Raw genomic sequence first — 13,251 nt, forward strand, 5'->3', positions numbered from 1 at the left:
TGATGTTACCTGTATGTTGCAAAGTTAGTCTGATAATTTTCATCCCACACAGTCAAAATTTCTGCGATTCTGTGTCTGAGTCAGAACTTCAAATAGTTCAGTTTCACTGTTTTAAATAAGCAGTCACTTTTCTGTGGTGGTTTTTGAGATTGAGTATGGATCTCAGAATCTGTCAGTGGAAGGGAGTTTCTACAGAGATAGGAAATGGGATTGATGAATAAAGGTGCAGGATTTTGTTCACTGCATTAGATTTTGTCTGTTGCAGTTTCCCAGGAGTTTACATTTTCATGGGAAAGGGATGATTATCCAATGTCAACAATTCAATTTCTTCAGACAAGTGAAAACGCAAGAGAAAGAGGGAATATACCAACACTGGAACAAACAGGCAACTGTATGAGGAAGGTTTCAATTCTCTGCATGTTTTAATGTGAATTCCTGAGCTAAAGATTGAAATAAACAGGAGTTTAAATCTCACACTGGGATGCCGTACAATTTCAGTCCTGTTATCCTAAAATTTTAAATAAAAGCCTACAATTAAAAATTTCTTGTACAGAGCAAAGAGAATTTGTCTCTGTATCGAACCCCATACTATATTTGGGTTGGGAGTGTTTGATGAACAGTGTAGTCAAAGCTTGACTCTGAAACACTGGAATTGAGGTTAAGGGGTGATTTGATCAAACGCTTCAAGATACTAATGTAAATGAATAATGTTTTTTATACCCAGGCATGTTGAAAAATATTTGGAGCTTTACCCTTTTCTCCAGCTGATGAACTTTTAATTTGAACACTTTTTAAATTGAACTCAAATTCAAAGGTGAATGACGCTTTTTAATCTCATAACTCAATTGTTGAGGGAGCTTTACTCTGTATGGAACCCTGTGCTGTACCTGTTCTGGGAGTGTCTGATGGGGACAATTTAATAACAACTTTAATTCCTATCTAACCCCACGATGTCCAATAACGGATGCAGATTCAGATAAATCGGAGGTTTCATTTCTGTGCCACTTTCTGTATCTTGAAGCTTCCATTTGGAGCTGGAAATCTGTCAGTTGATGAATGTTGTCTTGAAAATTTCACCCTGAATAGTGTCAGCCTTAGTATTGTGGAAACGTGTGAGTAAAGTGTTTGCATTCACACATTCCTACATTGTGAAATGTAAGTGAGCTTTGAAACAATAGGATGTGGGGCCAGGGAGTCTGAATGGACAGAAGGTTTTGGATGATTAAAGAGTGAATTTTAATGATGTCCTTTGAAGAAGCCATTTACTGTAAATGTCCCGAGACAATGAAATGGTTCCCCAATGTCTGAATCACTTTCCAAGCCTTCAGAGACATGAAGGGGCAGAGCTATTGTAAGATACAGATCATGAGATACTTTTGACTCACAGAATTGAAGTTGTGGGGCCCTCTCCTGTTTCAGAATGTCAGTTTTAATGTTTTACTCTGTGAACCTTGGCTAATGATTCAGAAAGCAGAAAGTTCCAATCCAATCTGTAACCTGCACTTCAAATTCCAAAGAGATATGTACACCTTAAGTGAATGAGTGAAATAGTGAAAGATGGATTTCATTATAGGCAAATGTGTGGCTGCCCACTTTAAAAAGGATGGAACAGGTTACATTGTAAATGGTGAAAAGCTGCAAACAGTGAGGGTCCAAAGAGTCCCTATCCATTTGTGTCAAGACTAAGAAAACATCAAACAGTTCCAATGAGAAATTAAATTTGATATTTGGGATAAAGCTGGTTAAAAACTCAATCCCGGGTATCTATTATTCTATATATAAACCCCCCAAACCCCTCGATTAGATTCCAGTCTGTAAGTCAATCCTTGGTATCTGTTATTCTATATATAAACCCCCTGACGCATCGATTAGATTCCCGCCTGTAACTTACTCCCGGGTAATTATTATAATATATATAAACCCCCTGAACACCTCGATTAGATTCCAGTCAGTAACTCAATCCTTGGTATCTATTATTCTATATATAAACCCCACAAACCCCTCGTTTAGATTCCAGTCTATAAATCACTCCCGGGTATCTATTATTCTATATATAAACCCCTCAAACCCCTCGATTAGATTCCAGCACTTCCACATCACAAGTTGAGGAAGGGGTCTCCCCCCATTTGAAAGATGGAGAAAGGATCTCCCTCCAATTTAAAGATAGGGAAGGGATATGTCACAGGATATTGTTCTTTACACTCAATAATGTTAACTAATTTCTGAACATTTTCAGTTTCCCGCTACACTTTCTCTTTCTCTCACCGTCATTTTCATTCTCTCCCTCTCCCAGCCCATCTCTCTGCCACTCTACCACATTTCTCTGTTTCTCTCTCTCAGCCCATCACTTTACCCTAAACTCGCTCCCCTCTCTTCACCTCTCTCTCTCTCACCTCATCCCTTTTCCTTTCATTCTATCTCTTCTCTCTATCTCACTCACTCGCCCCAGCTCTCTTTCTCTCTCACCCTGTCTCTCCGCCGCTCTGTCTCTCTATTTCTCATTCCGGCTATCTCTCCCTCTCTCTCACTCATTTCCTCCGTTGCTCTGCTCCTCTCTCTGTCGCCCCCATCTCTCTCCCTCTCACCCTGTCTCTCTTTCTATCTCTGTACCTCTTTCATCCCATCTATCTCGCCCTCTCTCTCTCTCTCTCTCTCTCTCTCCCTCTCCCAGCTTCTTTTGAGCCAAAATTGGATATAAAGCTGAATGGAAAATTTTTTCAGGCTCCCGAGAATAGGCAGACGAGTCAGACCAGCGAAATGTGGATACAGAATTGGCTGATGGATAGGAAACAGAGAGTTCACGGATATTTTTCCGGCTGGGTGTAAGATTGTAGTGGAGTTCCCCAGGGGTCAGTATTGGAACCCTGGATTTCCCTGATGTATATAAATGATTGAGATATTGGTGTGCAGGGGACCATTTCAGAGTTTGTGGATGGCACAAAACTTGGGAGAATGATAAACAGAGAGGGGGACAGTGTAGAGCTTCAAAAGGACATGTACAAGTTGGTAGAGTGGGCAGATAGGTGGCCAATGATGTTCAATGTGGAGGCGTTTGAGGTGATGCATTTTGCTAGGAGTAACATGGACAGAAGAAATAAAATTAAGTGTGAAATTTTTAAGGGGTTGCAGGAGCAGAAAAACCTGGGTGGAGATGTTCATAGATCATTGAAGGTTGCAGGACAGGTTGAGCGCTTATGTAATAAAGCATATCATATCCTGGGCTTTATTAATAGGGGACTAGAGTACAGGAGCAGGGAGTTTATGCTGAATTTATATCAGACACTAGTTAGACCTCAGCTGGAGTACTGTGTACAGTCCTGGGAGCCACACTATAGGAAGTATATGATTCCCGGGGCAGTGTGATGGATGGAATTGAGATTTACACCCCTTATGTGTTTGATGTTGGAATCAGCTTCATTTGGGGTGTGCTGTGATTTGTAGACATTTTCAGATCTTTTTAAATAATTCCTTTTTTTTTATAGACTGCATCACTGAGTGTGAATTGGAGCTTAGCATCCATTTTTAAAATTGTTTGAAAATACTTTTAAACTTCTCCCCTAGTTCCAAACTCTCCCACAAGGGGAAACATCTTCTCCACATCCACCCTGTCAAGTCACCTCAGGAACTTACATCTTTCACTAAGATCACCTCTCCAAATTCTAAACTCCAATGGATACAGGCCCAGCCTCTCCAACCTTTCCTCATAAGAAAATCAGAATCCTTTCTTCATAAGATCAGAGATGATGAGAAATGCCTCACACAAGTGGCCTTGTCCTTGTCTTCATTGGTTTCTGAGCAACAACCTGTTTCCATTCTGACTGCACTAGACCAGGCCTCTGTTTCAATTACACTAGACCCTGCCTGAGTTAATACTGCACTAGACATTCTCTAAGTTGATATAACATGTGGCCGTGTCTCTGCGAATGCTACACTTCACCCGGCCTCTGTTTGGACTACACACGACCATTTCTCTGTTTATCACACAATAGGCCCTGTCTTTACTTGGTATCTAACCAGGTGTTGACCCTTCCCTGGGCCTGTTTGATGGTACAGAGCAGAGGGAATTTAACTCTCTATCAAAGCCCATACTGTATTTGGTTTGGGTGTGTTTGTTGAACAGTGTGGATGAAGCTTTACACTGGAATTTAGGTGAGGGGGTGATTTGATGAAATATTTCAGGATAATAATGCAAGTAGAGGTTTGAAAAAGACTAACTATTCCTGCCGGTTTGGGGAGTCTGGGCCTTGGGGTCATGGTTTTTCAACTATGTTTAGACTGACGGATGCGATTGATTGAAATGATAAAACATTTTCTTTGAGGCAATTTAATATTTTGAAAGCATATCAGCTGAACAAATTTACAGTGTATCGAGAAGACAAATAATCTGGATGCTGGACAAAATAATTGAATTGCAGAACTGAGACCAGAGATGCTGTTCTTGAATCTAGCCGGCGTTTGCTACGAGAGTGGCATCAATGTCGCCCTAGCATAAGTTAAATCGATGGAATTAGGGAAAATACGCTCTACCGGTCGGAGTCCTAACTTCCATGAATGAAAATGGATGTGCCCAAACATCTCAGACTTGGAATACCGCTGCAAGAGTTCCTCTGGCTTGTGGACTCAGCAGGTTCTTAAACTGGCTGCTTCATCGTTGCAATTTTTGTCCTGGAGCTCAGAAGACGGGGATGTTCGCTTATGATTCGGTAGCGTTCACTACCATTCACAGCTCTTCCAGGTACTGAAGCAGACCATGTGCTTGTGTAGCATGAGGTAGAAAATGTTTAGACAAGGGTTGAAGAGTTTCAAATAATATCCTCGCTGCAAAATTGACAGACAATGGCCATCTACTAGGTTTTAAAGCCATCTGAGTTTCTTGCTCGAAAACATGGAAATTGCGAATCTCCCCACAGCCACCATCTAAAGGGTTTACCGTTGGCGAGAAGGTTGATTTCACAGCTACTTCAATGCAAGTGCAGGTCAAAGGTTGACATCTTTGGGACGAGCAGGGCGTTTCCTGACGCTCGAAACCTTTGCTCACCATCGACACGGCACGATGCACGACTTTAAACTAATACTGCTCACTTGCCTGCCTGATTTCAGCTCCGACAAACACTCAAGAAACAAAAAGCCACCCAGGCAAAAAGAAAAACATGGTTGAATGTTAAGCTATCTAGAATCCTACATGCTTATTATTTTGTTACCGGTGTTTCAAGTGGCGGTGATGTCCGCATGCATGAGAAGCAACTTGTCAAGGCTCCTTAGGCAGTAGCTTTCGAACGCACGATTCTACCACCGAGAATAACAATGGCAACGGGCACCTTGGAATGACGACACCTGAAAGGTACGAGGACGTGGAGGCCGTTGACTAGGCCAGCATTTTTATTGCCCTCCCCTAATTCTCCCTTGAGCAGGTGGTGGTGAGCCACCTTCTTGTAGGTACACCCACAGTGCTGTTAGGGATGGAGCTCCAGGATTTTTTTCCCACGAAAGAAAGGTCGACATGTTTCGAAGTAAGGCTTGTGGAGGGAATTCCAGGTGGTGGTGTTCCAATGCATCTGCTGCCCTCGTCCTTCTAGGTGGTAGAGGTGGCGGGGTTGGAGGTTGCTGTTGAAGGGAGCTTGCTAAATTGTTTCAGCGAACATCGTAGATGGTATACACTTCTCCCACTCTGCGTTGGCGGTAGAGGGAGGGTATGCTTATTGTGGTGGGGTTGCACTCATGCGGGACTATTTGTCCTGGATTTTGTCGAGCTTCTTGAGTGTCGCTGGAGTTGCACACATGCAGGCCAGTGGAGGATATTCCAGCGCCATTCTGACTTGTGCCTTGTAGATGGTGTGGAGTTATGAAGTGAGTTACTGCGCAGATCTCCCAATTTCTAAATGGCTCTTGTAGCCACAATATTTACAGGGCTCGACCAGTTTAGCGTCTTGCAAATGTTGACCCCCCGCCCAGGCTGTTGAGGGTTTGGAATTCAGCGATAGTAATGCCATTGCTTGTCAATGAAATGTGGTTGGATCCTCTCTTTGGAGATAATCGTTCCCAGGCATGTGTATGGCGTAAATATTTGTTGTCCCTTCTCGCCCCAAGCAGGAAGGTTATCCGCATCTTGCTGCATCTTGACAGTATCTGAGATGTAACGAATGGTGCTGAACATTCTTCAATCATGTGTGAAGAGGGCCAATCCCGAACTTATGATGGATGGAATGTTGATTAATAAAGCGGCTGGGGATTGGTGGATGTAGGGCAGTACACTGAAGGCCTCCTCTAGTGACGTTCTGGTACTGAGGTGATTAGCAAGTTGAAATCTTGTTGCTTCGTCGATCCTGATCATTCACACCCGTCATGAAAGAGCAGCTGGCAACTGTTGTAGTCCTATGATTGTACGGAAATTGTAAGCCACCTTAATTTAAAGGAGGGGGGATCAACTGCGTAATCACAATACCTGAAGACATAAAATGAAACTAGTGGAATCATGTTTCTCTCAATGGTTCTCTTCAAGTGAGGCCTGTAATAAGCTTTCAGCAATAGTCCAATAAAGCAATTCTAGGTTTCACTACAAAGCCACAGTACATTTAACGTTGTAATAAACCTACTGTGCACGAAATTCTAAGATAACCTGTTGGCCAGAAGAACTGTGTGCTTGTCTAGTTTCGATAATCAGATAACACATTAGTACATTTCATCAATGAATTGAATCCAGGCTTATCGTGCGATCCAGTTTCCATGCTTCTCTCTCTCTCTCTCTCTCTCTCTGGAGCTGGGAACCCTGCGGCGAATAACTCACCTCCTTGACACCCCAAAGACTGTCCACTATCCAAAAGGCACACGTCAGGAGTGTGACGGAATACTCACATGCCTGGATGAGCGCCGCTCCAACAACACTCAAGAAGCTTGACACCTTCCAGGACGAAGCAGCCCCCGCTTGATCGGGACCGCAACCACAAATATTCACTCCCTCCACCACCGACGCGCAGTGACACCGGTGTGCACCATCTCCAAGAGGCACTGCATGAACTCAACAAGCTTCAAGGGAAAGCACTGTTCAAACTCCCGGCACTTAGAAGGACAAGGGCAGCAGATAGTTGGGAACACCGCCACCTGGAAATTCCCCTCCAAGCCACTCGCCATCCTGACTTGGAAATACATCGCCGTTCCTTCAATGTCGCTGGGTCAAAATCCAGGGACTCCCTTCCAAACCGTACTGGGGGTGTACCTACACCACAGGGACTGCAGCGGTTCAAGAAGACATCATTACCCTTGAGAATGTGGTGCCGAGTCGTCGTCTTGATTTAGATATACACAGATATATATATATTATTTATATATATGTATGTGTGTATATGTATATATATATATATTTACATATATTTATTCGAACTAGAGTCAGAGGGATGAATAAGAGAGTATTGAATGTACAGAGACAAACAGTCATGAAATAATGTGGAGTATGTCACTTAGAACAGCAAAGGTACTTTGGATACATCGCATTGATTATTGTCATTCTTCGATTCATGAAGTAAAACAGCCCCACTGCAGAGAAACGTGAATAGTGATGCATTCAGTAGCCACGGCTGATAAATATATCTTTCACTTAAGTACTTCGTTAGCTGTTAAAGAAACTCAGGACGTGTCGTAGAATAAAACTTACCCGCAGCCTTAATAATGTAGCCGATAAGCTACTGTTGATTTAAAAGTAAAACCAGATCGTTATGCCGTTAAGGTGAAATGTGTTTAAGATGTAATTCATTTAGGCAAATATATGAAGCTAACGTCAGCATGCAACTCCCATCAAAAAAACATTTCGCTTAAACTCTGAGTTCCTAAAAAGAAAAAATGTTTTTTTTCTGTTCGGTTACTCAGCAGTTGAACATTGAAACAAGATTTTCGAAATTCCCATAACTTGAAGGAGGTTATTTGTGGCTCTGTAAATGCCATGATCACTGTAGTATGCACCAGACAGAGTGACGTAACGTAAATGTATGTGTCAGTAACAATTCGTACTAAACTGATGCGCTGACTGGTCGAGAATGTTGTTTTGACCTGCGTTGACGTCTGCTAACGCAGCATGATTGCAACTCAACGCAAAACCATGTGTAGCAATCGTACTTTCTGTGGCAACAGACTCCTCATATCCGTCATTTCCAAGCTGAATAGTCAGAAAGACTAGTAAGAAGGTGAAGAAAGTCGCTACTTTGTTTTTTTTCCCCCCCCAAACATTGTGTGGGAATCTGTTTGGAAGATGTTTTCTTTCTCGGTTTTTCTTGGAATCGGTGAGTACAGACCTTGGGCTTTTGAGCTTTAAATCCTCGAGGTTTCTGTTTAAATACACCTTAAATTAGCACATAATTCAGGAAATGTTTTACATTGAGAAACTGCATCAACAGGGTATAGCTCTCTACCTATTTTTTTTTAGGACAGGACATAGTATGTTTGCCAATAGTTCGAAATTGACCAAATAAGATCGGTTGCAGCAATTGATGGCGTCCAAAGGGAATGATGCATTTTGGACTTTGAAATAACAGAAGACATTGATCTACCACATGGTCTTAAATGCTGAAAACAGATATAGAACAATGTTCAAATTGGGTGAAGGAAGGAAGTACACATTTTGCCTACTATATATAAAAACAAATTTGCATTTTGATTTGGCACGTGGTGTTTGACAGGCTAACCAAATCCCAAATGGAACACTTGGCCACGCTATCAGGACGATTGTCGCAATTAGTATTTAGGACCAGAAAGTTTGTGCACTAAAGTCAGAACTGACGAGTCTTTCGAGTTTTCGAACGTTCAATTTTAAGCATTTATTATCAAAAGAAAACAGAACTTAAAACACACAGAAGGTTACAGTGACATAGTTACACAAGTCTTATAGTAATTCCGAAAAATTCTACCCAACTAGACTCCCAGCTGTACATCCCTTTCAAGCAACATTCCAAACAGATTCTGAATCTATAACACATCCAGCAATATTACCACAAGCACCCGCGGTTGCTTTAAGGGAAGTGTTTCGCAGTGTCTCCCTCTCCCTCTCTCTCTCTCTCTCCCGACAATGCACTTCCAAGGTTTCTGGAAAAGAAAATTGCAGTCGGAACCAGCAAGTACTGCCCTCTGAGATGGCTAATGGCTGCTTCTTCACAGTCTACGTTACACCCTCAATATGTCACATGGCTACACCACACACAGCTTCCTATCCTTGTTTAAATATATTTCCTCCTTTTGATCTGTATATCCTATTGTTTGAACGTTGCTTTGGAAGTTAATTTTCCCACAATATAGGAATATTTCTTGTTCTCCGTATGGCCAGCACTTTTGAGAAAATATAACCTTCATACGGTTGCATTATTTATCTTGCCAGTTGTGAATATCTAATCATATCCCTTTGAAAAGCCAACCTGCTTTCCAATTATCTAAAAGAGCAAACTTCATCCGCGTCGCATCTCCCTTGGCCCGCCCGTGAGCTTTTGAAATGCCTGTTTTACACCGAGAGACTTTGATTAGTTAAACCCAGCAGCCTAACAGTGTCTTGTTTAATTCAATTAATCACATACACAGAACCAACCTCACAAATAAACATAAACCTGTTTTAAAATATCCCAGAGTAACATTAGGAAAAATGTGACAGTTCCCTGAAACGTGGGTTTACCTCTACCTACATAACTGACTTAAAACAAAAAAGGGACACCAAAATAATTGAGATCGGAGGGATCCGTGCAGAAAGAAACAAAATTAACGTCTGTGCTCGATTAACGTTTTCCCGCTGCGATAAAGTTAGCATTGCATTTAAGCAAATACAGAGTCAGTAGTAAGTGGAAGGAGAAATATTATGCCTTGATGGTGTTGGTAAACTTAATGATCACACTGAAAATGAGGGCTGGGGTGAGGCAAACCAGATGGACAGGCGTCCAAGAATCGCCACATTTGCTGGACACTGGGTGTTGTAAAAACCTTGTTGCGGAAGGTTAAGTGTAATAGGACATTTTTAGTCGAGATAAAAGCGAAGAGCGTCGCCTTGTCATAGAGAAAAGTAAATATCTTGGTTTATTTTCCTGATATTATTGTGGGATGCACTGAAGCAGGCTTGCTGGGGTTGTGTGCATGTTTGTGTACGAATGTGTGACGAAGTCAATTAAACTACCGAAGTCAGACGACAAGGTTTAAATAATCAAGGGGGTTCGGTGTAAAATTAGGCATTTTGAAATGGAGAAGGATGATCTAAGATGACAGAACTAAGTAAAATAGGTAAGGGGTGAAATATAAGCTGGTTTAAGGTTGGGGGGTGGGGTGGGGTTATTACTAGCTGCTTGTCCCAATTACATCCACCCCACCCCCCTTTTAAACCAGCTTATATTTCACCCCTTTCCTATTGTTACTTAGTTCTGCTGAAGGGTCATGAGGACTTGAAACGTCAACTGTGCTCTTCTCCGCCGATGCCGCCAGAACTGCTGAGTTTTTCCAGGTATTTCTGTTTCTCTTTTTGCTTTGGATTACCAGCATCCGCAGTTTTTTGCTTTGATCTAAGATGACGTTCTAGTAGATACAGTATGAATGGCATTTGCATTTGTAGGTAAGTTGAGAGTTAGTTTGAATTTCAAAAGAGAAAATACGGTGTTTTACAGCTCTCAACATCGCAAATAAACAAGCCAACGTTATCTAGTGTTATTTTCTCGAAAGTGCTGGGCACCATGACAACACGAAATATTTTTATTATCTGGAAGAAGAATTAACTTTCAAAGCAAGTTAAAACAATGGGTTTTAGAGCTCAAAATGGGGGAAAAAAATCTATTTAAGGAATCATTGAAAGCCGTAGGGGTGAGTGTTCATATGGGATCATGAATGGGGATCTGTGCGCAGACAGACTCGTGAAAAAGCGTTTGCTTGTTCCCGAGAGCAAGGTTTTGTTAAAAGCCTTAGAGTCCCATTGCCGAGTGGGAAGGATAGAGCAACTGTGAAATACTTCTCTTACAGCGAGAGTGAGAGCCTTGCAGTAAAATTACTTTAGAGATTAAGAATCAGTTTGGACCGTTGCCTGGAGATGGGTGTTTATTTGGGAGCCTAGTTAAGTCGAAATCTTTTGGCAAAGCTGCAAAATTAAATTAAACTGTTTAACTGTACTCTTGTGTGTTTAAGTTTTCTTTTATTTTGTCAATAAATGATTTCATTTAATATTTTAAATATCCAAAGGTGGTAGCTGACTCTTTACAACTGACTTCGGTGCATATATCTTCACGTAACAAGTACAAATTGCAAAATCGTTGTGATAGCTTGGCCAATACTGCATTTGGGATTTGGTCAGCCCGGCAATAATCACCTGCTGTATCATATATATATATATATATATATATAAAGAAATGTGTCGGAAGGTTGGCAGGTATACCGCAGGGATAACTAAAGAGGACGAAAATAGGTTCTGAATGAAGTGTTGGTGTTGGAAGTTCCGTGAAGGAGTTTCAGTGCGAGATTTCCCTTTGCCTGAAATGTTTATTTATAACACTTTGTTTCAATTATGAAGGAAGTTACTGACCGAAAGCATTAAGCCTATTGTCCTAACTACATGGACTTCAAGAACTGTTGAGTGCTCCTCCAGTTTCTCTTATTACTTAAGAATTGTAGAATGAGTTTTGTTTAGATGTTATCTAAATGACTTAATATATCATTTCTTAGTATCTGTTTTATCAATATCCGGGGTCGCTGCTCGGCGAATAAATGAGGGGCCAAAGTGAAAGCCCAAGTTACAATATAGCTTTTTACTCTGACAGGCCGATTTCACCAGGTATTAGTATAAGAAACAGCGTTGGGAAAAAGAAAAAATTGGCGCTAGATGCAGCCTCCGGGAAGCGTGCTAAATAATTTATTAATGGCCAACGTGAATAGTTTTTTTATTCATTCATAGGACATGGACGTCGCTGGCTAGGCCAGCATTTATTGTCAATCCCCAATTGCCCCTTGAGAAGGCGGTGGCGAGCTGCCTTCTTGAACCGCTGCAGTCCCTGGGCTGTGGGTACACCCAGAGTTCTCTTAGAGAGGGAGTTCCACTATTTTGACCCAGCGACATTGTAGGAACGGGCCGAGATATTTCCAAGAGAGGGTGGTGAGTGACTTGGAGGGGAACTTCCCGGATGGTTGCATTCCCATCTATCCGCTGCCCTTGTCCTTCGAGAGGGTAGTGTGGTGGGCTTGGAAGGTGGCTTGTCTCAGGAGGCTTGGGAGTTCCTGCAGTGCATCCTGTGGATTTCACACACAGCTGCCGCTGTGCGGCGGTGGTGGAGGGAGTGAGTGTTTTTGGATGCTTGTGTCTATCGTTAAAGAGCGCGCACGGCGCTTTCCTGTCCCACCCTTCACCTGACAACCTCTTCAATATCGATTAGTTGGATGTCGAAGTTAAACGCTCGTTAAAGGAACACTCACAATGTCACTATTAGCGAAACTAGAGCTGTGGTAAGGACCCCCGAAACACCCCAAGTCAATGACACAACCGGCTAAGTCTTGCCAAATACCCCAGCACCCATGATTGCGTATGCACTGTGAAAAAGGTCACCTAAAAAAGAGGGATGTGCTGTTGCACGTTTGCAGATGGCAACAAAATAAGGAGATGGCTGGGCCCTGGCGATCTCACCCGGGTGCTCATCATCCTGGCCTCGACTTGGGGAAGGGGCACGATGCCAGGCAAAATTGCACCATGTGCTGCAGTGAAAAAGGGCCAAGGGGCAGTGGGGGGGGTGGGGAGGGGGTGTTGGCCTCCTTCCGCATCACATGTTTGTGGAAGTCTTGTGCCACCCATGCTGCCTCATTTTATTAGCAGAGCCCCCCTGTCGTCTTCTGCAGAGCCGAGCAGAGCACAGAACTACGTCACGGGAGGTATCCTCGCCATCCTCCCCAATAGCATGGCGTTAAATAAGCCTTCCACTGTTCAACCTGCAGATTTCTGGTCTGCGGGTGCATTTGAAGCATCATTTCACCTCTGACCTCTAAAGAGTGCGTCTTAAACCCTTGACTTTCCATTACCCTGATGAGCATTGCCCAGAGTTTCACCGCCTTTGACTAAATGCCCAGGGCAACCGCCTCCTCTTCCCTCCCACCCCTCCTTCCAGCAAAGGTTTGCCTCTATCGATATCTGCATCTTTTCAATCTCCAGCTTCCCAGAGTTGTTAGATTTGGAAACCGTTCGTGACCTCATTTTTTTTTTTTTTGTTTTTGGCCTTTTTAAAACAAAAATGCAAAATAAAATCTGATTTTCTATTTTTCTAGCTC

This window comes from Cetorhinus maximus, unplaced genomic scaffold, assembly GCF_964194155.1.
Source record: "Cetorhinus maximus unplaced genomic scaffold, sCetMax3.hap1.1 HAP1_SCAFFOLD_524, whole genome shotgun sequence".
Taxonomy (NCBI): domain Eukaryota; kingdom Metazoa; phylum Chordata; class Chondrichthyes; order Lamniformes; family Cetorhinidae; genus Cetorhinus; species Cetorhinus maximus.